The sequence below is a fragment of the Amblyomma maculatum genome, chromosome 10, assembly GCF_055883805.1.
Source record: "Amblyomma maculatum isolate TAMU_Amacu chromosome 10, ASM5588380v1, whole genome shotgun sequence".
Lineage (NCBI taxonomy): Eukaryota > Metazoa > Arthropoda > Arachnida > Ixodida > Ixodidae > Amblyomma > Amblyomma maculatum.
The window spans coordinates 74475321-74502212 of record NC_139353.1 but is presented as its reverse complement, the minus strand read 5'-3'; the positions used below and the strand labels follow the sequence as shown (position 1 = coordinate 74502212).

General features: G+C 44.3%; 1 pseudogene; it reads left to right on the top strand.

Moving 5' to 3' along the window:
- Window positions 1-6838: 6838 nt before the first annotated feature.
- LOC146176810 (uncharacterized) lies at window positions 6839-8051 on the top strand (annotated as a pseudogene).
- Window positions 8052-26892: the final 18841 nt, after the last annotated feature.

Below are 26892 nucleotides of genomic sequence, written 5' to 3'. Positions count from 1 at the left end.
GACTGGAATCGCCTTCCTGCCGATGCAGTTCATATCGCTCGTCCAGCACACTTCAAAGCATTCATTGAAAGACTCGCCAATGAACTGTAACAGCCCACCCCTCATGTAATACCCCACCAGGGGCATTTGAGGTATAAATAAATAAATAATGATTCTGGTATGCTGCCCATATTTGGCTATCTGTACTGAATGCGAGAAGCCCTGTTTGGGCTGCTCACACGGATACAGATTGGGACAAATCGCGACACAATTTGGCAGCCTACGCGGAGCCCCTCTCGGTACGTATTGCAAATCCCGCATAGGACCCATATGGGCTGTCCCCACAGGCCCAACGCGGGCCCCCACGTCATAGCCCACTTTGTGCTACCTTGGTGAGTGATGAAACGAAGGATGCCATCCTAGTCCTTATGATCTGCATCGATGTACATGGGCAGCATGCTGGTAAGTTTCAAATTAGTGCATTCTACCACACTTTTCGTTTGGGGAGCATATAGTGCCAAGGGGTGAAAACTGTAGGCACTGTGGCGAAGTTCTCCGACAACGTCCACTGTGAATTGGCATTTACGGTCATGAATGACAACTGCAGGAGGGCCGTGACAAAGAATGACAAATTGAATTTGGAATTTAGATACTTCAGACGCAGTAGCAGATGGTATCGCGGCTGTCTCACAATACCGTGTTAAATTATCTACGCACACAAGAATCCACCGATTTCCTTGAAAAGACCTTGGAAAAGGTCCAAGAAGATCAATGCCAACTTGCTCAAACGGGGTTGTTGGACGTTTGCTGGTCGCAGTTTTTCCGGTGGCCTTGAAGTCGGGAGCCTAAAACGTTAACATTTCACACAGCTGACTACATAGCGCTGGATAGTTGAACGCACCTTCGGCCAGTAAAATCGCTGATTTGTGCGGTGGAGTATTTGGGCTGGCCCCAAGTGCCCAGACGTCGCGCAACATTTCAATAAATAGGATGCGCAAGCTTTCCGGTATGACAGGGAGTATACGTGCTCTCCCAGAGATACAGTTTTCGTAAAGCAATCCCCCGCGAGTGCAAGAAGGCTTCTTTGTAGAATCTTTCGCCGTACCAATAAAGAGTTTAATGTCTGATTTTTGCATTTCTCAGTTCAGAAAAGTCGAAGATCGGGGAAGGCTGGTGAAAGTGTTGTCCAGTATTCATCGAAGTTCTCTGCGTCGTCATCAGTCGTTTGAATCGGCAAACAGAAAAACCAATCAGCCTCTGAGTGTTTATGGCTGCTTTTGTGCACCACAGTAAAATTAAATTATTGTATGCGCAAAATCCATGGGTGTTACGAAAACTCAAGAGAGAGCAACGCGAACGGTGAGCCGTAACGACGGTGAAAGCATTCCCGTAAAGAGAGGAGCGGAGCGCTGCGCAGCTAAAACGGCGAGACATTCTAGCTCTCTATCAAATTAATGTTCCCGCTTTCTCAACAAGCGACTGGCGTATGCTATCACATGCTGATCGCGGTCATGGAATTGTCTAAGTACAGCGCCGAACAGATACTGCTTGCGTACGTGTGTACTTCAATTGGTGCTGATGGGCTGATTAAATTTCGAGGTGAAAAGAAATATCAGATGACGGAAAGCGGCATCACATTCGCTGGTCCAATTTAATGATGCATCTTTATGTAGTAGACACGTTAGTGGAAAAGCGATATCTGCAAACCTTGGTATAAAGCGTATGAGCGTAGCCCTAAAAAGCTCTGCAGCTCTTTTACTGATAGGGGTATCGTAAACCTTTTCACAGCTTGAATTTTCTTGGGATCTCGTCAGATACCTTCTTTATCGACTAAGTGACAAATAACAATTGCTTCACGCTTCCCATAATGGCATTAATTTAATACAAGACGAGTTCGTTCCATGCAATCTAGTACGATGCCCAGACGGCTCTTGGGCTCGCTAAATGTTTTGACAAAAATACGTCGTCCAAATAACGTAAACAAATTTGCTACTTTAGTCCACGATAGATAGTATCTCAAAATAACGGCTTGAGATACAATCCTTGAGATGAAGAGGAAGTGTTTTCAGATTCTTATTACAGTTGGTAGTGTGCGCGTGTGTTGTGCATCTTCTCTTGTGTTTGTGTTTGTTGCGCCACATTTCTGAATACAATGGATTGTATTCATGAACCGCTGGAATGTGGCAGGCATATTACATAATCAAAAATGTATAACGTTAAATTCATATGGTGCTAAGAATGTCGTTGTTTCTTTATCTGCAGTGTGCATGGTGATTTGCCAGAAGCCTGATCTGAAGAGAAGTATGAAGCCGAGTGCAGGCAGTCAATTTCGTCGTCTACACGTGGAAGCGGGTTGACATCTTCCTTCATGACTGTATTTAAGCGACGGGTGTCAACACAAAAACTCCACGTGCCATCTTTTTAACAAGAATAACTGGCGCTGACAATGCAATAGAAGATTCTCGAAGGCCGCGCTTTAACACCTCTTGAACTTGCTGATCGTTTGCCTTACGTTCAATTGCTGTGACTAGATAAGACCTCTGACGTATCGGAGGTGCGGCCCAGATGTTGACCATGTGATGAATATGACTGGTAGGTAGCGGGAGTCGTGTTTGGCAAAGTCGAACACTGTCACGTGCTTCAGAAGTACTTCCACTAGAATGCGACGCTCAATTGTGGAGACGTAATAATGGTAGGCTTAACTTCGGTCTCCATACATGGTCGCATGTGCTGCTCAGTGACAGAGCTGTGTAACGCCGCTACGGAACCTGACACGTAATCCTGGCAATTAACGAGTTTTAAGGCCACGAAGCAACACATCTGGCTCTTCAGAGTGGCTGACTGTTCAGAGCTCGGTGCGGCCTCTAGCCACATAAACGGGCACAACGAGTTAGAGCGATACTCTTCTTTGACCAGGTGAATGTTGTAGGCTTTACTACAGCTTCACAAAATTCGCCTTTTTTGCGAATATAGAAAATCCGCACAAATTCTGCAGGTAAAGATGGCACAATTATGTCTTCTTCCGCCGCAAGTGATCCAAAATCATGTGACGAGTCATTCATAAGAGCCGAAAGTAGCGAAGAATTCAAAGCAATCTCTCCCGTACGACAGTCTACAGTTGTACCACACTCTTGGAAGAAATCAATCACAAGAATCACATCATGCATCACTGCGAATTTTGTTCTTAACTTTAGGCCACACATAACAAAATGTGCAGCGCACACACCAAGTGGAACTAAAGTTCACCACCGACACCACGAAATAACAGTTCACGGTCACCATTAAACATTACTTTCCTACCTAAACGGGTTCTTAAAACTCACTCATAACAGATACTGTTGCTCCAGTATCCACAAGAGCCATTGTTTTCACACCATCAATAAATACTTCCAAATTCTTCTTTAAAGGTTCACTGAAAGGGCCACCAAGAAGCCAGTGATAAACGTGTTCAGTCTGTAGAACAAAATACTTTTGAGCACTAACCGAAAGTATAACTCCTTGGAACAAAGCCAAAGATTTATTATTAATTTTTAAAAACAGCGTTTTTTGAAATTTGCGTGCAGAGATGTCGTCGTTTGGCGGTGTCGCATGGAACTATTTCCTTAACCCGTGACGTAACGGGTGAGTTAACTGGCAAGGCTTTCATCCCAGTCCTGTATGGATTTAAACAGGGCGGACCAGTCCTGTATGAAGCTCATATACAGGACAGGTCACGTCCGTCTTAACTGAACCTGGACAAACTCGTCATGAATGGAACTGATACGGGATAGTGTTTCCTCTGATCAATACATGCCGGGCGGATCGCGAAGCTCAACCGGAATGAAAACATTGCATCATGCCTGCGCGCTAAATGAGCATGAAGCCATACATATTTTACGTTACAAGTTTTCTGAATATGTAGAGCACGCATTGTTTCAAAAATACCTAGAAGATATGAAGCCGTGGATGTGTGCGCTAGCAAGTACAGTCGAGCGCGATTTGAAGGTTATCACGCGAGCATCGACCGGGAACATGAACAGCGCCATGGCCCAGGATTCTCTGCCGAGGCGAGGGAGGTGTAAAGCCAGCTTCCCTCACTCTTTTTGCTGTTCCTTCAGCAGCCTTCACTCCCTGTTTGGACATCACTTCCTTTTTTTTTTTTTTGTATCTGCGAACAGGCAGTGATCGTTGTGCGCATGACGTATTTTTCGGTATTATCTGAAATCGGACAATTTATCGCAACAAATGGAAAGCTTAGAACAGAGAGAAAGGGTGGTGATTTTGTCGCGGGGGTGATGGCTGTTGTATGGAACAGCGAACGAGGGAGAGGAGGAATTCATTGACCTCGCTGCTCCACTGGCAGCAGGTGAAGCTAAAACAAGCAGTATTACAAGTGTGGGTGCGCTGCATATCTCTGTAAGTAGCAAAAATTACATGCGTTCGAAGGCGAGGCCAAACACATCCGCACTAGTAAATTGCCACATTCTGAGGTTTGCCTGCAAGAAAGCGATGCATATTAAAAATGTGAGATACGGATAATCCTTCTATATAGGCAGGAAAAAGATTCAGCGTGTTTAAAGGGCGATCGGTTAATTACGACCACAAACTCTACAGCCCATACAAATACACATAGTACGAAAGAGCAATGTCGACTACATAAACAGAAATATAACTAATATAACCGTGGTTAGAGTGTACGCTTGTGGATCGTGAAGACCTGAGTTCGAAGCGCGGCTTGTAAGTTTTTAATTTTTTGCTTTTAAAAGTTATATTGTTTTTCAAATGTAGTCATATTATTTTCTAGCTCTGCATAAATTTTCTAGCCAGACGTCGTTATGTTTTTTTTTTTTTAGAAACTAGGGCCGCGGAACATACATAAATTTCCGGAATCAGAGCTCCGCGAGGTTTCATATCTGTCCAGCCTGTATCAATTAACCAGAAACCCGACGAACTCGTGACTTCTGGGACTGATACCGGGCAGGGTATTTTCGTTTCTGAACAGAAGCCGTGCCGATCGATGAAGCTCTACCAGAATGACCATACCGGAGCACGCTAGACAGCTAAATAAGCATACAACCAAACATATTATGCAACGTTTTTGTACATAAAGAGCTCGCGTCGCTTCACACATACCTTGAGAATAAGAAGCCGTCGAAGTGTGAGCTATCAAGCATATACGCGCATCGCGTCTCTTTTGCGCGCGTAACAGTCCCTGCAGCTCGTACCATCTTGCGGTGCGTCTTCATATCTGCGACTCAAGATCTGTCGCCTTCAAAGCGAAAGTGAAAGCACGAACGTATCGTTTCGCTAGCGAGGCGAAACATATGCTCTAGGAAAAATTAAGAAACATCACTGACGATGTAAAGATGCACAGATAGCCTCATACTGGGCGACGCTCTCGAATGTTTACATATTAAAACCACTCAGTCGGAAGTGTATTCATTGACGTCGCTGCTCCGATGGTAGCATGTGACGCTATAACGCGCAGTATTACAAGTATTAGTGCACCGGATATCTGTGTATGTAGGAAACTTACAAGTGTTCGAGGACGATGACAAAACACGTCACAACTAGTAAACTATGATATCTTGAGGTCTGCCTTTAATAAAGCGGCGCACTATAAAGATACGGGACATTGGCGAACCCTCGTGATAGCTCGGAAAAAGATTCAGAGTGACAAATCGCACAGCCAATGAAAAATACAAATAACCAAATAGCATAATAGCAACGTAACCCCTAAACCACCGGCAGGATTAGGCCACCTGTTTTTGCGACAGCTGGTCAGTCATTATTTGTTTTTTAGAGACACGACTGATCCTTTCTTACGCACCATATGCCAAGTCAGACTGAGGCGGCGGCTACTAGAGTACGTTGTTTCAACTGAAGATTTTTGCGCAGGGATTAAGGGCTTTTATAGAGAAGCTGTAGCAAGTGTTCGGTTCTTTTAGCGCGAGTTTGAAGTTATTATTTTTCTACAGTAAAACGAAAGAAATTGTACTGTGCATTGTGTTGACATTATGTTCCCTGTGCCTTCATGGCCTCGTACGATGGCGGCCCAGGTGCAGATGTTTTGAAAAGGGTAAAAAGAATGCAGCTGACGCCAGGAGCAAAAACCTTCTTTTTCAAATTGCACACCGGAACCTTGCCAGTAAAAACATTTTTGGAGAAAAAGGGCCCGAGGTAAAACAGCGCAAAATCACACACAGGACGCAGAAACGTGAGATGAACACAGCGCCTGCGTTCGTTTCACTGTCGCAGGATGCAGACAGGTGAGACGAACACAGCGCCTGTGTTCGTTTTTGAACTGTTTTACCTTGTGATGATCAACCAACTAGCCCGCAATGTGTTATTCACGAGAAAAAGAGATCATTCATACACTGGGGATCACACTGTTTAATATACAAGAAACCAGAAACCATAGACCATGTTTTTTACACTGTTGGGAAGGAGTATATGTTTGTGATGTATTGCAAAGAACGCTAATGGAAGATTTTCCGCTAGACGCGCATGGCATTCAGTACTTATGCCTAGAAAGTGAGGATAGGGTACCATTTGATTTAATTATGCTCATGGGCCTACACTATATATGGCGCTCAAGAATGGCGGGTTGCCATCGCGATAAAGATGCACGCCTGCCAGAATTTATTTTCAGGAAAGCGTGAACAGGTTTTTGGCCATCCAGAAAGCTGCAGCATAACTTCCCGTGTGGCTCTCAACGCTAGAGCCTTTGTTGTGTATGCGCAAATTTTAGTGTGTCATATGTAAATAGCCTATGTAAATAGCATTTGAGTGATTTTTGTTTTGTTATCGTGAAATGCAATGTGTCAAGACCAGGCAATGAACAGTAAGACGGCCGCGCTAGCGAGTGGACGTGCTTATCATGTGCTCCAACGGAGCTGTGTCAGCGGCCGTTTCTGGCCGCGGTAACGGGGTTTCTGCTTCATCGAATGATGAGTACCGTGTTGTTTTACCTAGTCTGCCTTCAGGGCGTTTGGTTTTGAATACCGTGTTTATGCATGCTGATGTGAGAGTCCGGTCCTACCGTGTGGAAGACTTCAGGGATACGCTGGCCCGTTTGAAACTGCTCCCCGAGGTTTCGGCCTTGGGGGCGTATCAAATGAATCACGTTTGGGCAGTCACGTTCAAGTGTGCTGAAGGTGCAAAGAGGTTGCTCGAGAATGCCGAAGTACAAGTGAAGAGTCATCGCTGCGTACTCATCGACCCGTCGAATCAAGACATCCGGTTGAAGTTGCACTGGTTGCTCCTCACCGTACCTGATGACGACGTACGGGCAGCTTTGCTCGCATACGGAAGACCGACTAAAGTGGTGAAGGAGCACTGGAGGGTCAACGGTGTTTCGGACAAGGGTTCGACGACACGAACCGTGACGCTGAAACTCAAGGCGGAGGTGACGCCGGAGGACATACCACATCAGCTGAGAATTGCCGGTGAGCTGGCCCTTGTGGTAGTGCCGGGTAGGGCACTTATCTGCCTGCGCTGCGAGAGCACCGGTCATATTCGTCGAGACTGCAAGGTACCGCGCTGCGTGCTGTGTCGTCGTTTTGGCCACGACGAGACGGAGTGCGTGCGCACCTACGCCAGCGTCGCAGGGCCCATGGGGAGGGACGATAACTCGGACCTCCTATTGGACGAGGCTGATGCTGAAGCAACAGCAAGGGTAGAGGCTAGTATTGCTAAGGACGAAAAGGCGTCTGCCGAGCATACATCAGGGAACCCAGTCGCGGAAGAAACGCGAAACCTTGAAGAAGACGCACTTGCGTCAACAGAGGAGCCGAGTACGCCAGCCATGGTGCAAGAAAAAGACAACACCGTGCTGTCGGTGGAAAGCGTGAACGAGGTGCAGGAGGCCATGGACACTTCCAAGGAAGGCGCCGCCGTCTCGCAACTAAGCGCTCGCACGAAGGCGCCGAGCCAGAGGGAGCGTCTCCTGGACTGAACGCCACCGGAGAACCACCTTCAAAGGCAGGTCCCATGTGTCGGCCGTCGTTACGCCTACGGCCGAACATCGCTTCAAGCGGAGGTTGACGGCAACAACGCCGCCAGCTCCACCTCCGCCGCCACCTGCTTCGTAGTTGTAAGCGCAGGCACATGCCGTGCACTGGATCCTACGCCTCGGGACCTGTCGTCCAAGGTAAGCACCGTACTCTCGGTCTATTTTCATGCTATAATGGCGCTACCAGATAGGTCCTTGCGACTCGGCACAATCAATGTTCGAGGGCTTACAGCGAGGAGGAGACAACGGCAGTTATATAGGTTGGCAGTGGAACAAGATATAGACACCCTTGCTGTACAGGAAACTAAAATCGAAGGCGACGATGAGACCGAGAGTATGGTGCTCCCTTTCACGTCAATGTACTACGCGTGTGTTAGTCATGCTGTCGGGAGATCTGCGGGGTGTGCACTCTTTGTTCGGCAACATTTGGGGCTGGATGTCCAGGCAGTGAGAATGGACATGTCGGGGCGCACGGTTGTATGCGATTTTTCTTTTGGCTCAGTAGAGTGGCGGGTGATATGTTTGTATGCTCCTAATGTGCTCGAGGAAAGACGACAGTTTTTTGTGTCTCAAAAATTTTATGAGTGTTGACCGAAAACTTGTACTGATGGGCGACTTTAATTGCGTGCTATCGGCGCGTGATAAAGCTAGTGTGCACCGCACAGAGACGCCAGCACGGCAGTATTGAGCAAAATAACTGACGAATTTGGGCTCGAAGACGTGGCGGAATCTCTAGGAAACGAGCTGTGCGTTCGCTTCACGCATTTTCAAGCTGCAAGTCATGCCAGACTAGATAGGGTGTACGTATCGGCCGAACTGATTGCGCTTTGTCGTGAGTACCACGTGAAGGCTGTTTCATTCAGTGACCATTGCCTGGTAAGGGTTGACATTAGACATAAGGCAAAAAAGGAAATCTTCACAAGGGATCTGTGGAAATTGAATGCAAAAATTTTGGATGACGATGCTTGCAAAGAACAGGTGTCAGTTATGCTTGAAAAAATTGAGAACGACACAGCCACAGCGATAAGCGAGCAATGGGAGACCTTCAAGCAAATATCAAAAATGAAGGCATTGGAACGAGCCAGTGCCATAAAGCATGCGAAAAATAAGTATGAGGCAGATTTGCGGAAAACCTTGCAAATGCTAATAAATGAAGAAAATATAGCCCCCGGCACATTCAAGGCCGACATCTGTGAACTCAAGCAAAAGCTGGAGCAAATAGATATCGGACATTTTCACGTGGTGCTTGTTCGAGCAAGAGCAGATAAAGTGATAACCGGTGAGGCCCCAACTAAAAGGACCCTGGCAGTGGAGCGCAAATGGGCCAGCAAGAACATGATTTCTGAAATTGAGCAGGACGGAGTTATCGTAAAAGGAAAAAACGACATCGAGCACGCTTTCACACTTTTCTATACAGCCTTATTCATGCGTAGCGGGGTCGACTCAAACATCTTCAAGGCAGAATTCCTGAATTTGATGCCCAGAATTGATGACAACTCAAAAGAGAGGTTAGAGCGCCCGATTACAGCTGATGAAATAGAGTTGGCAATTGACGACTTAACACGAAGGAAATCCCCGGGTCCAGATGGATTCAGCGCCGATTTTTACAAAGCTTTCATGCAGGAACTGGCGCCTATATTGGTTCGAGTTTTAGATGATGCTTACGAACGAAAGCGTCTACCGCCTTCATTCCTGTCCACTCATACAGTTCTGATCCCCAAAACAGATGATCGAACCGCATTAAGGCAAGTAACTGCCTATCGTCCTATTAGCTTAACCAATGTTGATTATAAGATATAGATGAAAGTACTCGCTAAAAGACTTCAAACGGTTATGAAGGATATAGTTGGACCACATAAGACGTGTGGTATCAGAGACCGATCAATATTCACAAACATCCACACGGCGAGATGCGTGCTGGATTGCTGCGATGATCTACACATGCGCGTCGCAATGCTCCAGCTCGATTTAGAGAAAGCGTTCGATCGAGTTCCACATTAAATTCTGTTTACCATTTCGCAAGATGTAAACGTCGGAACAGTCATCACAGAGGGTGTCAAAATGGCGTACATTGGTTGCACGACGCGGCTAATAATCAACAAGTCGGTGGGAGCGCGCATCGAGGTGCAACAATCTGTGCCCCAGGGTTGCCCCCTCTCGCCTCTACTCTTTGATATGTACATAGAACCCCTTTGCCTCAGTATCATCGGGACTTGCTATATCAAAGGCTTCAAACTACAGCAAGCCGAGGTCAAACACCTTGCATATGTCGACGACGTTGCGGTTTTCTGCGTTGACTATGAGAGCATTTTGAAAACTGTGGATATTGTGAAGCGTTTCTGTGCTGCCAGCTGTAGTGCTGTCAATTGGGCTAAGTGCCTTGGATTTTGGCATGGTACTTGGCCAGAGACCCCTGGTACTTTCGCCAACATCAATTGCTTAGTACACCCGCGAAGTACCTAGGCGCTCCGTTAGAGTTTTACCGCGACAGTGAGCCCTACTGGCGGAATCAAGTTGGGGAAATGCGTGATAGGACGGAGAGGGTGAAAGGTTGGGACTTGTCCATGTTCGCACGCAGCACTGTGTGCAATGTGTTTTTTGTTAGTAAATTGTGGTATGTGCTAAGTGTTCCGCACTGCTCGCGCGCTAATGTGCAAAAGTTTCACCGCATATTCGTTGTCTTTGTGTGGGGGTCGGTATGGGAGAGGACAAGCGTACAAGCCTCTTCCGTAGTGTTGGTAATGGAGGCCTTGGCTTGTCGCATTTACACCTGCGGCAGGTAGTTAATCGTTTCTGCTTCCTTCGAGACGTGAAGGGCCCTTTTTTACGCACTGTGTTACAGATCAGATTAAGCAAACTTTTACCGGATTTTGTTGTTTCTACCGAATACGTAACAGCACGTGTTGTTGGTTTTCTCAAGGAGGTCGTGGCGGCCTGTAATTTCTTAAGTGCGCGATTCTCACGCGATTATTTAGCTGTAGTAAAGCGCAAAAAGTTGTACAAGGACCTTGCAGACGTAGTTTTTCCTGTACCACTGTATCGCACCATGTACAGTGCCAATCCCGGTAGCGACGTTTTAAAGCGCGTAAAGAGAATGCATGTGGCTCCAGGCGCAAAGTCCTTTTTCTTTAGGCTGCACACCGGAACCTTAGAGGTAAAAACCTGGATGGAGGAAAAGGGACTGTACGTTCCCTGGGGTGTGCATTGTTTTTTTATGGAGAAAGCACGAAACCGTCGAGCACGTCTTCTTGGAGTGTTTGGGTGGCGTGTTCTTTTGGGACATACTGCAAAGAACACTGAAAAAAGACCTGCTACTAGACCCCCGAGGAATTCGTTTCCTAGCAGTGGAAAAGGATGAAGGCGTCCCTTTCGACGCAGTAATGCTGATGGGATTGCAGTGTATATGGAAAGCCTGCATGGCAGCGCGACACGCCGACATTGATGCAAGGCCAGTACTTCTGCGAATCCATTGCGGCGTTCGTGGCAACCCACAAGAATGTGTACCCGGTGCCCGAATGGGTATCGAGAATTGAGCCCCTTATGCACATGAAGAGTTTTTAGCCCCTTTACATCAGTCAAGGTTTGACTGGAAGTTTTAGCCCATACCGACGCTATGTACATTCTTCTCAAGTGTTCTTTCACGTTTGTTGTGTAGCGATGTATGTCTAAGCAGGCAATAAAAAAAAAAGGACGCCATGGTGCACTCGTTAGAGCATCCGTCTCAAGAGTATGAAGTCCCACGTTCGAATCCTGAGTTCTCGCCCTAAGTTTCCTTACTTTGTGTATATGTTTATTAATTTTTTAAATGTAGTTGTTTTATTGTATATTGTTGCACGGTTTTTTCAGTCTGGCGACGCGTTTTTGTTTTGTTTGGAAATGAGGGCCATCAACCATACAGGAAATTTCGATATCGGAGCTCGGCGTGGTTTCATTCCGGACTTTTCTGTGCATGCAGCACAGGAATTTCCTGTAATAACCCACAATTCTATATCCCAGGTCCTACACAATAAACCTGTATACGATTTCCTTTATAAATTTTATGCAGGATTTTTCAATAGCGTAGTGATTAAAATTGCGCTTCTTTTTTCGCCCCTCAGTTTAACCCTACCAGGCACCAAAAAAAAAATAAAAATGAAAGTTAGGAACTCTACCCCGCCCATGAAAATGTCATAAAAGGACGCTTGGTTCGTAGACACTCGTTTGTATTGCCCGTTTTTCGAGCGTGGATTTTCTCCTTTCCAGACTACCCACACATTCATCGATCTCTACCTTTCCATTCTTGTCTGCGCTTGCATAGCTTTCAACCTTGCATCTTGTCTTTCTCGGCCGCCGGCTTCTGCAGCTTCTTGACCTCTCGGAACTTTGTGCAACAGCAGCTAGAGCGGGTGTTCTCGAGTGCATGCATGCAGATGGGTAGGCTGTTGACGGCACTGGCGACCGCTGCGGAGAAGCCCTTCTCGTTGTATCGTGTCCCACTGAGCGCAAATTAGCGCTCCCTCCTGTCGATAGTGGCCTTCTAAAAGACCCCTTTCTTCTCTCATGCTGCCCGTCAGTCTCCCGAGTCTGTAGCTTTGGTACTGCTTTCTGTGATTTGACTAACGGCAACCCGTCTTCTCGCCAAGTTAACTCGATAGGCAGCAACGAATCAGCGTGCATGTTTGCAAACGAGCGTGCGAGTTGCACGCGTGCAACTAGCGACAACGAACGCTTTAATGACGGTCGGAGAGAGGCATCTCTTTTTGTGCATAACGATTGGGAAGTAGTACATGTTATCGGCGTGAAAAAGGATTCATTTCAAGAGCGCGCTGCAAACTTTAGATATCGGACTTTAGGTGAGCACGAATAGTTCGTCCGCGAGTCTTAAGAATTCAGTGAAGCAAAAAGATAGTCATGCATTTTTTGAACTCTTTCTCCCATAGTTTAGGAATAACTAAGCCGACGTGCACGCGTGTGTATGCATCGTCCGAGCCAGAATTCAACGGTGTAAAACACCAGCAAAGCAGCTCGGCATATGGATGTCGGCATCGCAAGGTGTCACCAATTTGCGTGGCTAAGCGCAGGAATGGCACAGTAAAAAGAGCATGCGAGTGGCTGCGCTAGTGAAAGCGGAGGAGATTTCCCGAAATGCTTTCCGGGTGCAACAAGGAGTTCGCCAGCAGGTCGCTTAAAAACTCCTTTATGACGCACATTGGCGCACGAAAGAGACGCGTATCCAGGTGGTTCGTGTCGATGCGGTATGAAAGGGTCATCAAAACTACGTGAACAAGCTGCTGGCGGACAGAGCTGACTAGCTTCGCAGTTACGCGACCATCGACATAAAAGTTCAAGCTACTTTATGCAATCATATAGTTATTTGGAATACAGTACTGGGATAATATTGCGGCAGAAATGAACCCTGTTGTGGATTGCTGACACAGACACACAGTTTCTAGTAGAGTGACAGCTGCGATACAAGCAAATATCTACACACATGCAGTATCAGGTGATGCCGGTGCAGCTTAACTCATCAGGTCACCTTGTAAGCTAGCCCCGCTGCTGAGCAGTCGCTGAATAGGATCGGCTATTGATTTTTTGTGAAACAATGCGATTAATAATAGGGCAGTGTCATGCATGGCCTATCTTCTACTGCACTGGCTGATTCCAAAACGCCGTACGTCGTTGCTTTAATTCCAAACAAACAAGGCCTAGCAACGACCAAGGAGCTGAGCACAACCGAAGTGCCGTAAGTTGTCCGCAGTGGCGCGGACGGCTCCTCGGCGGTAGCCTCGCAGCATCCGGTACATGCTGCACATAATTTATGAGAATCTGTACTTTCAGGCTGAAGCTAAAGGCAGACCTTTGTTCACACAATTTCAATTTGCACGTTCCAGTAGCGATTGATGTTGCAAAGACGGGACGGAGTTGCTGCGCCGTCGGTCGTTACACTAAGGTTGACGCCACATATTTTATGTGTAGCTCCTGAATCATGATCTAAAGCACAAATGTACGATTTCTACGATGTTGAATGGGGTCAGATTATGCGCTTTTCGTACTCAGGCGCTAACAAGCACTCTCAGCCCAAAGGTGCCGTCACTTGCGCTATGACCACATTCTCGGTTACCGTAACGAACAGTAGAGCCATGATCGGGGGTTCACGCATGCGGCACTCGACATGACGACTTTCGCAGCTGCCAGAAGTAAGTTCCAGACGTCGAGGGCGTCGTGGCTGCAGAGAACTAAAGTCTCTAGCAGCCTGTTACTATCCGTAGATGTGACGTATGACGCAAAAGAGGATGGTTCCTAGACGAAAAAGCCATTAATTTCAAAACCATTGTTTTATAATAAATGGAGGGATTCGTTCCAAGAAATTATAGTTTTGGCGAATGCTCAAAAGCATTCGCTGCACACTGAAAACTTTTATCAGTGGCCTCTCCAGCCATTTCATGGTCCCTTCACATTTCGTTTTAAGAGAGCTGTTTTTAATAACGAAACCACACACCGTGTCAAAAGAGATTGTACTTAGCGCTACATTCTTAGAGGTAGCTATCGGGCAGCTCTAAAAGTCTTCAATGCTTGCTCTATGGCAGCGTTGCCCAAGTGGATTATGTTATGGGCTCGACCGATGGAAACAGCCAGTTTTACAACCATCCACCTTCTCGCCTGACCTACAAGGAAGCTGCAATCAGGAGAGTAATTACTCAAAAGGATGCATCCATGCATCTGCACACTGCTGAAAAGACGTCAAAAATTATTTTTGCAAATTTAACAGTACAGAAACTCTATAAATTTAATTGTCAATATATGACTTTCATTGGATCGATGACAATAAGTAATTGTTAAATTTATAAATCTACTTCACGTCATTAGATTCCGCTAAGACATTTCACGACGGGCGGAAAACAATTTTGGTAAGCGGCCATGCGTCCAAATGTTCATAGTGCCCCATGCGTCCAAATTTTAACTTGCATGTACAGAAGTCTGTGCTCGCTTGGTGACCTGCGCCGCAGTGAAAGTTGAATACAGCGATGGACAACGCCAGAAAGTGGTTTTTAGACACGTGCGCTCTCTGGCTGAAAATAAAAATAGTTGTAAACGAAATGGTTGCGGCAGGTTTTTATGGATTAGCCATCCTTGTACCTTGTACAAAAGAAAGTAAAATGGTTTCATTTAATGTGATTCACTGCGTAATACCTCAGAGTACTTTGGCTGGGGACTTAAATTCTCGTCACTTCATATGGGACTACAAAATAGGCTTTAGCGAGCAGTTACTTTGGTCTTATACGTAACAGACAATAAGCTGATTGGTCTGTAAATTTTAAGGTCCTTAGAATCCCCTTTCTTGTAAATGAGGATAATGTTTGCATTCTTCCGTGGTTCCGGTACCGTCGATGACACCAGGCATGTGAAGAGGTAATGTATATTGTCACAGTGGTACCATAATTACTTAATTTCATTTTGTTTTAATGATAGCTATTAGTGGTACTGAGTATCTTTGTCCTCTACAACTGAATGCAGTACGTCTAGTGAATACTAAAAACAAAAGCACATCCATCAATGCGTGCCGTCCTCTTACGCCAACCAGTTCTTCACAAAGAATTGTCAGTTCTACATTATACAAGAAACTTCTAAGTGAGGCATTCTCCTCAGCTGCCCAATCTAATAAGTCGAATTGCGGTCTAGATGTATTGACTTCGGTTTTAGATACCACTTGGAGATCAGTGTTTATAGTTCAGCCAGCCAATAAAAACACGACTCCTTGAGCTGGTGGAACGAAGAGTGTGAAATAGCATATCATCAGAGAAAAGTCGCATCAATGCGCCTAGAACATTCGCAGTAACTAAACCACTAAATAAATTCCAAACTTGCAGCTTCATACAAAACGACATTATGTAAGGTTAAGGATGAATACAACGATCATCTGAACACCTATTGGTCTAATCCAGACAACCGGAAATATTTATGTAGATTCATCGAACGTACTAACATGTTGCTGTCCTTTTATTACAACCAGTACATGGAAGCCACATAAAAGGCCTATAGCTGTGCGTTGTGATGCTCGCACTATATTTTCTTTAACCCCATTACATTTGGGTGCTGAGCTCGCTGTCTGTCTGTATCTAGCGTCTGGGATAAATTACCTGCGGTCTGCTAGCCCTGAGGTCGACATATTATCCGTTCCACACTGAAAATACTAACCAAGGACTGCCGCAAACCACTTGCGGATTGTGAATTGGTCTTTAGAAAAAGAATGGATACTGCAATACTGCACAACAGCGAACATAATTTACTAGTAAAAGACCAGGGGAAGGATTTTGATTCTGACAGTATTCGGCCGATTGCTCTCACTTCAAATTTAGTTAAGCTGGTAGAACGACTAGCCTTGTGGTGCCTCACGAATTTTGTGCTTACTCTTGAAGAATCTGATTCAGTTTCGACGTGGGCGTTCGATTTGGAGTGCGCACATATATAGTTTGGGGGCCGTATTAGAGTTGCTATGAGGCATAGGCAGATATTGTTCTAGTTACGTTAGATATACCAAAGGCGTACGAGTGTGTAGAACATAGCAGTTTGCTCCACAAAGTAGCCGGTCTGTAGCCCCCTGTGTGGAACAGGGAACATTTAGGGACTATATCGTTTTTTGTACTAAGGTTAAAGTAAACTCTACCACTTACACCCAGGCTAGGGGTGTACTACAAGGTACCGTCCTCTAGCCTCTACTATTTAATATATTGTCTGATATCAGTATTCACCCGGGAGTCAAATTTTGTATGTACGTGGATGATATTGCTTTTTCCGCTTCTGTCAAAAATATTGACAGCCTGTATTGTTTGTTGAAAGCGTATATAAACGACAGGGAGATGTGCCTAGACAAATTGAAATTAGCTTTTAATGTCAACAAACATTCCATCCTCATATTCCCAGAAGCATGCCTTCTCAAGATTTCTATTTCGTATCATTCCAACCCGATTCCTCAGGTTGATTTTAATAAATGCGAGGGTAGAAAAAACGAATTGCAGTGATAGTGACGGCCCCAAATTAGAAGTGCTGTGCTTAACGCTCAGCTTGCCGTTGGTCAGTTTGTGGGGATCAGCGAAAAAAATACTGTATGCCTCGAAACCAGCTGTTATGACCTGCATTCGACTAATACTTGACTTTGGCTCCGTTCTCGTTTGTGGTGCCCAAGATATCAGCTAGAAGCAATATGAGAGGGAACACGGGAGGGCGTGGCCGTCGCATTTTGCTAAACGCTGCAGCGAACCAAAGAGAGTGGATTGCAAAATGACCACGGTTGGAAAGAGCAGGTGACAAAAGTTATTTTTCATGTGTCTTTACAGGTGGTTCCCCTCACATGTCGGCGGCAGCACTTTGCAGAGCGTGGGGGCCACGCGCTCTATTGCTGCAAACTGTGCAAGCTTGGAATCCTGTTTCTTTTGGAGCAACGCGCTCTGTGCCTTTGCTTCGTTCTCCGTAATACCTTGGTAATGCAATGTTTCACTTGGCGATTCGGATACCTAATCTAAATTCGCGGTTTCTGCGTCTCGCTGTGAATACGTTCTTAACGTCTTCGCAGCCTGTTCATGGATTGTTTAACCACGTATTTATAATGAGCCCAGCCCAGGTCTCGGTATATTTTTGCTGGTTGTGTTAGCTAATTTTCTGCTGCTCAATATTTCCATTTCAAGAACGTTTTCGAGTCCAATTAACCCCCGCTGGCCTTATACTGTATCCTATTTCGACGAAATTTTATCAAAGAATGCTAAGGGCTTGCCTGTCAGATTATAATCGGCTTATAGGACAGTATCTAAATGTTTTTCTTATTATATTGGCTTTTTACAGATTACCCTTTGCAAAATGAATAGGCGCTCTTGCATATTCTCCCGGAAACATGATTTGAGTTATTCATTTAAAGCCGTTGAATATACTTGTATTTTTGTCGCTGAGTTTCTTGCTGTTGAGTTGGCACCAAAAAGATTCCCTTCAATATCTGAAAGGTGTTTATACTTTCTGACAGTCTTTCCCTCTTGGCAGCGTTCGAACAGACGAGGAATATACCGCTTGCCCGTTTCCATCATTTTGTTCTCCGCCACCCATTACAGAAGTTCAGTTTCCCTGGCTTCTTAGCTACTGTGTCATTACAACTTATCAGAGGGTTGATTTGATTTGTTACAGTTTGCAGCAAAATACAGTTTTGCCGTGGAACCGAGGCTAAAGGTGGCGTACAAGTCACCTGACTGGGCCTTCGGCACCACAATTGACTTGTGCAACACAACGCAGCAGGCACAGAGCAGCACAAAATAGTCAGTCATATGTCAGAATGTAATTGGTATTACATAACGGAAATAGGGAACAAATAGTCACGTATGTTCCAAAAAGTACATCTTAACTTTTTTTCTATGCAACAAGGAGGCCGATGGCTCAAGTAGATAAAACATGCCGAAATAACAGTTCAAGAGGTCAGTGATTTGCCAGTGAATTAACTGCAATCCATACCCGGTCCTTATGCGAGGTTTTATAAAGTTCACATTTCTAAAGACGTAATGTGGGTCTGTGTTGATAAACGTGCTTATAAACGCATTACTGCCAGTTTTGTATTGTCGGTATAAAAATTCGGATAGTCGTTGCTTATAGAGGGCTGTAATACTTAATATATTACTTAGTTTATTGTATGAAGACGCAGAATCATGTCTAGACAGATCGTAAATAAACCGAAGGCCTTTCTTTTCCAAAATATAAACCTTTTCTATGTTGGTCCTTGTACCCACTCCCCATACCAACAGGCAGTACTGAACGAAAGACTGGACAGTGGAAAAATATAGTTGCTTCCAAAAGTACATTGGCAAACGCGGGCGTAAATTATTCAGTATACCTATGCATCCGGCTGTTTTGCTGGATAAAAGATCTACATGATAAGACCAGCGGAGCAACGCCCGCCCTTGGTGGACCTATTGTCCAGTTCGTCGTGAACAAAGTATACTTAGCTATACTATGCTTCCGATGCTTCCAGCATCTTCATTACCTGACCTATGAGCCCTCTCCTTGCGTCAGCGGATATCCAACACCTCAAATTTCCTTGCATTGTGCGGATGCGAAGTTAAAGCCAATGTGAGATGCCCGTGACCACCTTGAGTTGCAGAATACCGCGACTGAATCTTCATTTATGCAATTCTCTATGAACAACGTTCTCGAATCTTGTGGCGAAAGTGATTCTATCACCCACGTTTTCCTCTCCTGCCGGCGGTTCGTTTCTCCACGTAGGATTTACTTAGCTATCCCTTTCTCTCGTCTAGCGCTTTATCTATTACAATCTCCTATCCTACGGATTGAGTGTCAAAGAATGCGCTCTGACAACAGTGCGTGGCACCATTCACTGCGTTTTTGTCACATCGGAGATACTCTTCTGCCAAAATGAGAATTCATTACTTTTCCGTTATCTTTTTTTAATGCTTTGTTGAAATTCATTTAAAAAATTAAGCTGTCGACATATCCACGAGTATTTTATGTAAAATGTACCCTAGCCAATTCCTCTCAGTAGTGATGTGCCATTACGACTGAGGAAATTATTATTAAATACGATGAGCGAGGCGCAAGTGTACTTTTAAAATCTTAGAGGGAGAGAGAAAGAAGAAAGTGAGAATAAAGAAACAGGTAGACACCAAGGAAAAGATGCAGAAGGTAAAAGCTGGAAACAATTTTGGTAGCGAAGAAATTATAACGGAAATATGATCAGATAAAAGTGTCTAGAAGGAAAACAAACAGGAAGGAAGAAAATAAAATTGAAACAGAAGGAAAAAAGCGGCAGGTACACTCAGAGAAAGCAAGCAGCAAGGCCTCTGCATATGGCAGAGGTTTGGCCACGCCAATAATAAATTGTTCCTGATTCCCTCGACTAAATACGTGTGATGCTTGGTAATGGCTAATACAGCTAGAAACAGCCGGGCCGGGAATATAAGTGATGGGCAGGGGGAAGTGAATAACGGAAAACTGCAATGCGAAAAATTCTACGAGGCACTTAAGACTGCTTAGGTAAGCGAAGTGCAAGCCTTTTTGTTTTTATGTATTATCTTTATTTTGTTGCCAGTTATAATTTTAGCGTTATGTTCTTGCTCATTTCATTGCATTCTTTAGTATACCTTAGCCAAGATGATTGAGCATAATACAGTGGCTTACTGATCTTTTAATATGTGAGATTAAAAATGAAAACATTATTAGGAAGAACAAAAAGAATAGTATTGAAAATAACGGACTTAAAATTATAACTACGTGTTATGATGAAGTACATTTTGATGCTAGAAGAAAAGCTTTTTGGCAGAGTAAACACGTCGGTACACCCAAGCATACACGCGCCAAAATATAAAAACTAAGTCTCTGCAATGTCATTTCTTAGAACCGCATCTAGAGCGATGTGTATCGGCGACAGAAGAGCAAGAGAACGTTCAGAAGTTTCTGGCTCCCGCTGTCTTCTATAAGCAAAATTCGCACTAGTGGCGTCTTCTTTTTCTCTAGAATGGATGCGCTGCTTAAAAACCTTTTGTTACGAAAAAAGCACTCTTGAAAGAGCAGCGAAGTTGCTATGTAAAACTTTCGGATAAGCCATCTATGCTAGGTGGTTCGTTCTAACGGAAGCTAGAAGTTATTCTGCGCATATCGCCTAATGCTAACATAGACGGGAATTAGTAAGCAGATATCGTTCCTTTCAATGAATAAACTTGGACACACTTTAAAGACGTTTTTTTCTGATGCATTAAAGTCATCTGCCAAAGCTCCAGGGTTTTCCTGGAAAAAAGTCTAGGGGGCACTTTGGTTTACTAAAGTGCGATGAGGCGGAAGCCTCTATCGCGCGGGTGTCCGAAAGCCCTCCACAACGGCGCCCCTCTTTCTATTTGCAGTATCACCATCGCGATGACGCGATAGCCTAAGCTACCAGCCAACCAAGCAGTATGAACGTGCCCACGTGGCCTAGGGAAAACGTGAATGCAACTCCCCTGGAAGGCTGATTCTGATATCAACCTCCCTTATGAAAGGAAAGGCCCGAGTTCGCAGCTCGTACCAAATGTAATGTCAGGAAGCCCTACGTGTAATTAATTCTCGGCCATGTCAGCTGCTAGCTACCGCCTGCCACCTAACGAAAGCGTTACGGACGACAGACGCGATTCGCAAGATTGAGCCATTAAAGGCTATCGCCCTAAAATCTTACCTACATTCACCTTCGCTTTTAACTGGAAGCTGGTTGACTGATGGTCACATGTTGGCTAGGCTTTGCGTGTACTAACAGAAGTTATGTTGAAACAGCCGTTTTTAGAGCACATCTCTTTAGCGCTCGTTCCTGAGATTCGCGGGATCGGCGTCATCCCTCGGAACTACCTCCACTTTCACTCCCACCTTCCTTCCTTCCCTTACTGCATGATTCATGTGTCAACAAAACCAAGTGTGTCAGATAATGTGCATTTCTATCCCTGTTAACCAATTATGAAAGGCACAATTCAGAGCTCAAGTGTTAGAGGTAACAATTTTTATTGCCACAAAATGAAAGGAATTATTTCAGGCTGGGGTGAGTCCAGGGTGGCCTCCAGTTGGGGGCGGCCTCTTGAGCTCGCGTGACGATAGCCAGTTACGTAGTTTTTCTTGGCTTGTCCCATTCCTCAGCTGAGGGAGCTGCCAAGAGTGTCTTTGGAAGGGGATTGCTGCCGCATTCCCGTAACCGCAGTGCCGGCATGCAGGGTTGTATTCTCCGCTAATAATTAAAGATAATTGGTGGGGGCTAAGAATGGAGCCTTTGTTTGTAGGCGTCTGAATGTAGTGGCTTGCGCCCGGTCCAGATCAGGTATAGGGGCGGGGTACGTGCATCGTAGCTCGCGATAAAAGTTTAATATTTCCGCGTATGTGCACGGCGCTTCAATGGGCCCGTCCGTTCCTGATAGATCTCCCGTTTCCCAGTTGCTTTGGCTAGACGGTCGACCCCTTTGTTTCCGGAGTTACCCGCGTGAGCCGGAACCCATACGAGATTGATGTTGTGATTGAGGGATCGGTTGCGCAGAATTCGCGCCGCGAGTGCGCTTACTGAAATTTTGGCGAAATTGTGAATGGCGCTCTTTGAGTCGCTTAGAATAGTTTTTGGGCGGGGATCCGCGATGACCAGTGCGATAGCTACTTCTTGGGGCTAGCATATAGAGCTACCATTAAATGTCATGGCGTTAATGAAGGCTGACTTTTGAGGGGCCATACATGCCAAGTATGCTCCGTTTTTGATGTGTTGAGCTGCATTCACGTACACTGCTTGTGGATCATCATCGTACTGTTTTTCAAGGGTTAGTACCCTTGCCTTCCTGCGGCCATCATATCTGTCTGGTAGCATGTTTTGGCTATTGGTTTAACAACTAATCTAATAGTAATGTCAGCCGATAAATGGGATGTTGCGCACACCTCATCAATGAAATCTACGTGGAGCTTGTCGAGAATTACGCGTCTGGCAACGCTGCGTGACAAGCGGGTCACATGGGATGTCGTATGGGCTTCAATTAGTTCAGGCAGCGTTTTAAAAATTCCAACGGCAGTATTTGATCTCATTTAGCATATAACGGCAACACAATGGCCGCTTTGTATGCTGTTCTATTTACGCTAAAAAGTGCATCTGTCGAAGATGTGACCACACATGGTACACACTGATAAAAAAATTATTAATGAATAATGCGAGCGCCCACACCGAACTGCAGTGTAACATGTGCAGTAACCGAGAATTCCCACACTCACAGAGAATAGCATCATATTTTGATGTAGTTTGTGTATATACAGCTAGTGTGATAGTCCGGAGCTCTAGCCGATCGTCCCTTGGCTTTTGAGGAAGTGCTGGCCCGGATATAGCCCTGCCTCTTTTTCCTTTGAAACATATATTGTTAGAAAGTCGATGAGACACTTGCTACGTTTCGCTACAGCGTTTTCAAGTGTTTAAAATATTTGCGAAGGTTATTTCTTCTCGTCACCAGTTTGTGGCATTAGTCTCTTCACCGGGCAACTTTTCTATGGGCCCGCGCACTGCCTCCCGTAACATCCCGATAACTTAATTGCTCTCTTAATTTCTCCGACCACAAAACTTCCTTCATGACAGTCAAGAACTGTTAGTGCAGTGTCTCTTGAAGTAATATGTGTGAAAAACAAAATAGTTGTCTATAATAGTACATAAATGTCTTACACCAAATCTTTGCCTCAGTCTATCGAAAAAGGTACTTTGATCATCTGATGAGAAGAGAGGAGTCGCTGGAGAAAGATTTGATGTTGGGAAAGGTTGAGGGTCGCCGGAGAAGGGGTAGGCAGCGAACGCGATGGTTAGATGGCATCCTCGAGGCACTGCAGATGAAGTTATGTGATGTTAGAAAAATAGTGAGAGACCGGAAAGCGTGGCGAGACATGGTCCATAGGGTCACGAAGAGTCGGACTCGACTGAATGACTGAACTGAACTGATCGAAAAAGGTGTAAGAGCTGACGAGCTACGCTAAAATTTCGCGTTAGAAGGTAACGCAATCGTTGGCAAACATTTTGTAATTATAATCTAAGCGACAACTTCGTTCTTTGAAGCTCTATACTGCGCGCGAAATGCGATATTTTTGGCGAGAGTTTTCAGAATTTCAAAAGTTTGTCTCGGGCAGCAAGTGCTCTTGTAATATCGCCGCTATTCCAGTTCTAGTCCTTTCGCGTAATTTGTTAACAGTCCTAAAGACACATCTTTATATTCCTATATTTTCGCACAACTCATAATCTGCTTGCTTGAAGTCGGTTTGGAAAGCTTTGACCAATCAAAACAATCAATGCTAGTTAAATTTATTACGGCGAAAAAGTAGATACTTTCCTCTCGGGTCATCTCTGAAAAAATTAATGGAACAAGAGATAAAATACACCCACAAAACTGTGATCATCAAGACATTATGCAATCACGCATGCTCATGCTAGGACCAGGATTAAGTAGAGCCCGGACTGCTATATGATTGATCAAGGATTGTACTAAGTAGCCTCTTACAATGTTTTCTCTGGTTGGAGCACTTATTGTGTTTTTTGCGCCGTAAAATGACAGCGGAAGTAACTAGTCTGCAACTTTTCCATTCGCTGAACATGAAACATTTATGTTCAAGTCCCCTCACCATCACCCACAGAATCAAGCCGATAAAGGACTTCCAGCTCTATTAAAAGCCATTAAGGCTTTTGGTCGGAGGACCTAGAAAGCTAGCAATTTAAGGCGATGAAGGGGTAAAGATTCGTGAAAAAAATGTCAATCCTGGTATCATTTCTTTTCACACAGATAGCAATGCCAATACCCTTACGCAGTTGTCGCGTAAGCGTGTATGGCTGTAACAGAGAAGTATAAAGGTGCCGATCGAAGCCTCTGACGCGTCTTTACTTAAAAACAAAAACATCAACACTGCTCACTGAAAAACGGAGGAGAATTTTGAATTCATCCCAGCATTTGCGGATGCTTTTCATATCAATATGCATACCTGCCAAGCTTCTATCATGGTTTGAACCAAGAAAACGTCTAAACCTGTCGAATTTCGGCAGCACAAAAGAAATGTTTGCCATAATTGTAAATAATTTTTCAATATCTTCAGGCTTGATGATTCGAATGCGGCCCGCTGAGTCATTCTTATATGCTTATATGCCCAGCCATTACGCACATTTATTATTTAATATTATCTACCGCTGTATTTCCGAAAGAACTTCAAACTGCTCGAGTGATACCGGTTTTTAAATGTGGCGACTAATCTTTGATCCAAAATTACCGCCCTATATCTTGTCTCCCGGTATTCTCTAAAGGAATAGAGAAGTTACTGCATGTTAGGGTCCGGTCATTTTTTAACAAGCATAATCTTCTTCTTGACTTTCAGCACGGTTTTTTGAAAGAATCGATCTACAGAACAGCGCTACTTGCACAAAAAGAAATAATAATAGATAAATTTCAAAATAAGGAGCTAGTTGCTAGAATTTCCATAGATTTCACAAAAGCATTTGATTTCTTGAGTCACAAAATTCTCTCACATAAAATGGAGACCTACAGTATCCGCGGAAAAGCACTAGATTTAATAGAATCATACCTCTCCCATAGAACACAGTATGTAGACTTTAAAAGTTTCTTGTCTTCAGTACAGAATATCTGCACCAGAGTTCCCCAGGGCAGCATATTGGGTCCGCTTTTATTTTTAATTTATCTAAATAATATTGTGCATTTTGAGCCTAATAGTACATTTGTACTCAACGCCGATGATACTTCAGTGTTCATCTCCGGGAAATCAGAAGATGATATTGAAGAAAAAGCAAGTAGAACAATTGAGGCAATAAATACACGGGCAAAAGCAAATTTTCTGAAGATTAATTCTAAAAAGACTAAAATAGTGTTGTACTTGCCGAAAGGGAAGGTATTGTTTAGGCCACTCAATGTATGTTTAAGAAGGACTTTTTGTTGGGCTAGTTGGTGCAGCATTTTTTAACAAAAGGACAAAGCGCTAACGACACATTCACAAGAAAGAAAACACGGACAAGCGCTCCACGGAGCGCTTGTCCGTGTCCTCTTTTTTGTGAATGTGTCGTTAGCGTTTTGTCCTTTTGTTAAAAAATGTATGTCTGAACTGTGATCCTGTGGAGATTGTGAATTCTTGGAATGATCATGTTGATTATATTAGATCTAAAGTGTCCTCAGTTGTCGGAGTTATATAGCGCTCGGGCAGCATTCTTCCTGTCAACATTACGCTGTTGTTGTATAACTCTTTAGTACTATCTCTCTTACAATACTGTATTATCATTTGGGGTACCACTGGCATCACGAACATGATCAAGTAGCATCTTCTCCAAAAAAAGAGTCGTGAGATGCATTGCTGGTGTTCCTTATTGTTTCCCTACGACTAATTGTTTTTAAAATACGAAATACTGCCAGTCTTCGCTTTACACTAATACAGACTTTTAATCAGCTTCAAAAGTGCTTCGCGGAGCAATGAAAATTACGTTGGTAATTTGGCAGAACTTGCAAAAAACACTCATATATCACAAACCAGAAATAAAGAAATGTCGTTAGTTCCTACACCTAGAGCATATTACTCAGAACAATCTATCTCTTAAACACTGCCAGTGCTATTAAATAAATTAAACAAAGAAATGTTTGACCTTTCCAGCATTCAAATACTGTTATTAAGAAATTTTTTCTGAACAAGTTTGTGTGATGACGCTGCATGTATTTTTGTGTTGAAACTTTTTGCTTCTTTTTCAAGATGTGTTATCTTCTTTTGTGCTATAATGTATAGCGCAGAATTTATTGCCGCTTGTCTGATGCAATGCCAATGTAAAAAAGGGGGCAGGACTTCTGTCAAGCTTCCAAGCTTTTAGTCCTGTCTCCTCTTATATAGAGAAAATAAACGGCTGATTGATTGGTTTATTGATTGTTATTCTCAAATATTTTTCCTCCGTTTTCAAATAACTTGAAGGCTTTCGTTTTACACTCAGCACAGCTCTCCAGCGCAGTTTCGTATTCAGCTTAGTAAGCTTGTCGTTGAACAAAAGCTTAGGCAAGTCCCCCCAAATAATTGTGAAGCTCATATAGATCACACCGGATTGAAAGTCACTCTTCATTCGACACCAGCTAGGCGAATCGAAAAAGAATCACCGGTATAAAATACTTTTTGCTTCTAACGCGGTGAACAGCAAGTACTTCCATCTCAGAGAAGGTATCCAAACCCAATTCTACAGCGAGATGTCTCAGTATATTATTCAAGTCTCCAGTTTCGTTTTGCAGAAGACCAGGAAATTCCCTGTTGGCATTTCTGTTTTATTTCTCACATTCATTTCGCAAAGCCATGAGATGCTCTAATTCATCACATTGCTTATGAACTAAAGCCACGACGGATTCGGGTTCAGGTTCATACTTCTCTTTACTTCTATTGCACTGATTCGGGTCCTCAGAAACCGA